The sequence below is a fragment of the Calonectris borealis genome, chromosome 22 (genome assembly GCF_964195595.1).
Source record: "Calonectris borealis chromosome 22, bCalBor7.hap1.2, whole genome shotgun sequence".
Lineage (NCBI taxonomy): Eukaryota > Metazoa > Chordata > Aves > Procellariiformes > Procellariidae > Calonectris > Calonectris borealis.
Window position 1 is genome coordinate 1,959,777 of NC_134333.1, and position 5,531 is coordinate 1,965,307.

Consider the following 5,531-nt stretch of genomic DNA (forward strand, 5'->3'; position numbering starts at 1 on the left):
ATGGACCACCTAGGTGCTTTCATTCACCATCTCCATCTCCCTGTAAAGGCTCGAAAGTCATGGGGAGGAAATCAGCAGGGACATCATTGTGCTTATCCACAGTGCTGGGAAAACCCTAGGATGCAGAGAGTTCTGTTCCTCAAGTGTGGACGTGCCCTGAGCACGCACTCAGGCTCGTAATGGGTGCTTACCACAAGCATGCACTGGATGATGCTCCTTCCCCACTTCACCCTCTGTTCACTCAGCCTCTTACTGGCAACACTGAGCACAGAGCCCCAAAACCACAGCTGAAAGCTCAGAGGTACTCAATACCTGCAGTGCCTATTCTTCTACTGACAGGAGAGAGGGCATCTGATGTGATATGACATCAGTTGTGTGATTTCCTTGGTTATTGGGGAGGAAAGTGTAAAGCTGTATGTCGTGGTTTAACCCCAGCCAGCAAATAAACCCCAGGCAGCCGCTCACTCACACCCCCCCCCTCCCCCGCCCCAGTAGGATGGGGGAGAGAATCAGGAGGGCACAAGTAGGAAAACTCACGGGTTGAGATAAAAACAGTTTAATAATTGAAATAAAACGAAGTAGAACAGTAATAATAACAATGAGAGCAACAACAAAGGCAGAATATACAAAGCAGGCAATGCACAATGCAACTGCTCACCGACCGCCAACTGCGTGTCACGAATGGGGGCGAACCCCCCCGCCCTGTTTTTATACTGAGCATGATGTCACATGGTATAGAATACCCCATTGGCCAGCTGGATCAACCACCCCAGCTGTGCTCCCTCCCCACAGCTTCCCCTGCACGTGGCAGGGCATGGGAGGCTGAAAAGAGGAACAAAAAGTCCCCAGTGCAGGCACCACCCAGCAACAACCAAAGCATCAATGGGCCATCAAGGCTCCGCTCACACCAAACCCAAACCACAGCACCCCCCACAAGCTACTGGGAAGAAAGCTAACTCTGTCCCAGCCGGAACCAGGACACTGTATTAGCCAGTGAGGAAAGAAACTGTGACTATAAGAAGTATATGTGTAGAGATCTGTGATACCTGACATAGATTGTGGCATGTGGTTATGATAATCACAGCAACAGCAGGTGCATTTATATCAGTTATGTTTGTTTAAATTTGCCAGTCTGTGTCTACAATGTAGCTGCGATATGATTAACTCTGACAACTGGCGGTGGATACCTATCAAAAACGGAGCCAGCCAGCCATGGTCACTATTAGCAGTGTAGTGCTGTAGTTATGCAGGCACTTTCAGATGCCTTAGGACAAGCACTCTCAGATCCCTGAGAGCTACCAACCTGCTGAGGTCCACAAGACCTGCGTACTGGCCCTTAGAGTCCATGCTCAGGACACAGGGGTTTCAAGATCATCCCACCCGACGTGTTGAGGTGGCCTGGAGAAGACCTTTGCCTCCTAGTCTGCACTAGGAGGTGCTGGTTTGCTATGGTACCAGTAAGAAAAGCACTCAGGCCCTGTAAACTATCATTTAAAATGCTATTTATCAAAGCTAACTCTATGAAGAAAGAGAGGATCATATAGAAAATGTTATGTCCCTTCAGATGCTGGGAACACCAAGCTGTAAAGCATCAGCTTGGTCTCCAACCAGGGTGCAGTACACTGCACAGATCCTGTGCGTGGAAGGGTCACTCAAGCTACTGGAGGATTTTCTTCAAGGAAAACAACGGTATTCATCATTTCTACTGTCAAACAGAAAGGACGTTCACGTGTTCAGACGAGAACTTCTTACTGCACTTTCAGACACAGGCAAGGACAGGCAGGAGCCGTAATCGCCAGCACCGAGCATGCGCTGCCTGTGGGCTCCTGCGTTAGAAGGAGCTGCTGAGGTTGTCCTGCGGCCGGGGCATTTGTGCAGCGCAGCCCAGCCTGACGGCCATGCTCTGCATGCAGCACAGCACAGCACGGCACGGCACGACATGGCACGGCACAGGCCTGAGCCTCCTCCGGCTAACTGTTATGTGGGCCACTAACTCCTCGACGTGCAACGGTCTTCGGTCAGGATCACTACGCCTCTACAGCAGTTTGTTAGATGGTGGGGTCTTCACTGATGCCTTTCCTGCTAATCTCACCCCTTGACCTTTGAGCTGGCCTTTTATCCCCCCTAAATTCAATGTGGCTTTCTGGACTTCCTCAGTTTCTCCAGACAGGCTGTTGTTTATTGTGCCTGTTAAGTCAGTTCTGTCTTCCTGAAGAGTCAGCTCTGAGACTGACCCCGAGTCACTTTGTTCTTGTTCTGCAGCTGTCCTATCAGTGATGTTATTGAAGTAGCCATCCTATGACGTAATAATTAGCTAGATACGCTCATGCAGCAATTCAGCAAGCAATGCTAGCTTCTGTCTCACCATACACAAAGCTCAGTATACTTGTGCTGGCCCCTCTTCCACTTACTGTGGATCTGAGATTTAAATCTCCTCTTAGACACTAAGTTGTCTTTCTCCTGCTGATAGCAAAAGGAACTCTGTCCTTGACACCTGTGAAGAGCATATTGGGGATAAGTTGAGGCATAGTCATTGGGCTGTTGAAGTCTGAGCAAATGCCCATTCCCTTTTTATTCCATTGAGAGTAGTAGGTACCTTCCTGGGGCAACTCATCTGTGTGGTGGAAAGGAGTGCTCCTAGGACGAGCTCTCTCCAAGAACCCGTTCCTCTTCTTGCACTGGGCATGGAGCCCCTAAAGGGAACATGAATACAGCCTGATGTGCGCAAAACACTGCTTGCTCTCTGGTAACATTTTCTTTCACAAACATTCCCTCTCTCATAGGTGCCCTTTCTGACAAGAGGGGAAAAGAAAGACCAAGGACACTGCATGGAGAAAGGGGAATGGGAAAAACAGACGTCACCGAGAGAGTTTTTCCTGCTGGGATCCAGGAAAGCACCTGATTCCAGGTGCCTCTCTTCCTCCTCTCTCTCATTGTCTGTGCAGAGACTGTGCTTGGGAACATCTTCATTGTTCTGCTGGTGGCAACACGCCAGCATCTCCACAGCCCAATGTATTTCTTTCCAGCAAATTTGAGCAGCTTGGAGACCTGCTATACTTCCATCAACCTGCCCAGGCTGCTGGCCAACTTCCTACCAGGGGATGGACCCACCTCTGCTCAGGACTGTATGGCTCAACTCTATTTCTTTAGATCTCTTGCAGTGTCCAAGTGTTACCTGCTGGCCACCATGTCCTCCAACCAGTACCTGACCATATGTTATCACATGCTCTATACAAGCACAGAATCATAGAATCATAGAATCATAGAATCATACAGGTTGGAAAAGACCTGTAAGATCATCGTGTCCAACCGTCATCCCAACACCACCATGCCCACTACACCATGTCCCTAAGGGCCTCATCTACAGGTCTTTTAAATACCTCCAGGGATGGTGACTCCACCACTTCCCTGGGCAGCCTGTTCCAAGGCCTGACCACTAAAGAAATTTCTCCTAATGTTCAATCTAAACCTCCCTTGGCACAACTTGAGGCCATTTCCTCTTGTCCTATCGCTAGTTACTTGGCAGAAGAGACCAACCCCCACCTCGCTACAACCTCCTTTCAGGTAGTTGTAGAGCGCGATGAGGTCTCCCCTCAGCCTCCTCTTCTCCAGGATAAACAACCCCAGTTCCCTCAGCTGCTCCTCATAAGGCTTGTGCTCCAGGCCCTTCACCAGCTTCGTTGCCCTCCTCTGGACACGCTCCAGCACCTCCATGTCCTTCTTGGAGTGAGGGGCCCAAAACTGAACACAGGATTCGAGGTGCGGCCTCACCAGTGCCGAGTACAGGGGCACGATCACCTCCCTACTCCTGCTGGCCACACTATTCCTGATACAGGCCAGGATGCCGTTGGCCTTCTTGGCCACCTGAGCACACTGCCGGCTCATGTTCAGCCGCCTGTCATTCAGCACCCCCAGGTCCTTTTCCTCTGGGCAGCTTTCCAGCCACTCTTCCCCAAGCCTGTAGCGTTGCCTGGGGTTGTTGTGGCCCAAGTGCAGGACCCGGCACTTGGCCTTGTTGAACCTCATACAGTTGGCCTCAGCCCATCGATCCAGCCTGTCCAGGTCCCGCTGCAGAGCCTTCCTACCCTCGAGCAGATCAACACTCCCGCCCAACTTGGTGTCGTCTGCAAACTTACTGAGGGAGCACTCGATCCCCTCGTCCAGATCATTGATAAAGATATTGAACAGGACCGGCCCCAGTACTGAGCCCTGGGGAACACCGCTCGTGACCGGCCGCCAACTGGATTTAACTCCCTTCACCACAACTCTCTGGGCTCGGCCGTCCAGCCAGTTTTTTACCCAGCGAAGAGTGTACCTGTCTAGGCCGTGAGCCGCCAGCTTCTCTAGGAGAATGCTGTGGGAGACAGTGTCAAAGGCCTTACTGAAGTCCAAGTAGACCACATCCACAGCCTTTCCCTCATCCACTAGGCGGGTCACCTGGTCATAGAAGGAGATCAGGTTGGTCAAGCAGGACCTGCCTTCCCTGAACCCGTGCTGGCTGGGCCTGATCCCCTGGTTGTCCCGCACATGGCTCGTGAGCACCCTCAAAACCAACCGCTCCATGATCTTCCCCGGCACCGAGGTCAGGCTGACCGGTCTGTAGTTCCCCGGATCCTCCTTCCGGCCCTTCTTGTAGATGGGAGTCACATTGGCGAGCCTCCAGTCGTCCGGGACCTCCCCAGTTAACCAGGACTGCTGGTAAATGATGGAGAGTGGCTCAGCAAGCTCCTCCGCCAGCTCCCTCAGTACCCTCGGGTGGATCCCATCCGGCCCCATGGACTTGTGAACGTCCAGGTGGCATAGCAGGTCATTAACTTCATCCTCTTGAATTATGGGGGGTTTATCCTGCTCGTCGTCCTTGTCTTCCAGCTCAGGGGGCTGAGTACCCTGAGGATAACCACTCTGACTACTAATGACTGAGGCAAAGAAGGCGTTGAGTACCTCAGCCTTTTCCTGGTTCTTGGTGGCAACGATCCCCCCCGCATCCAATAGAGGATGGAGATTCTCCTTGGCTCTCCTTTTGTCATTAACATACTTATAAAAGCATTTTTTGTTGTCTCTCACGACAGTGGCCAGGTTGAGTTCTAGCCGGGCTTTTGCCTTTCTAATTTCCTCTCTGCACGACCTAACGCGATCCCTGTACTCTTCCTGAGTTGCCTGCCCCTTCTTCCACAAGTGATAAACTCTCCTTTTTTTCCTGAGTCCCAGCCAGAGCTCCCCGTTCAGCCAGGCCAGTCGCCTTCCCCGCCCGTTCTTCTTGCGGCACATGGGGACAGCCCGCTCCTGCGCCTTTAAGACTTCCTTCTTGAAGAACGTCCAGCCTTCCTGGACCCCTTTGCCCTTCAGGACTGTCTCCCAAGGGACCCTCTCGACCAGTGTCCTGAGCAGGCCAAAGTCCGCCCTCCGGAAGTCCATGGTAGCGGTTTTGCTGGCCCCCCTCTTTACTTCACCAAGTATCGAAAATTCTACCATTTCATGGTCGCTAAGCCCAAGCCGGCCTCCGACCACCACATCTCCCACCAGCCCTTCTC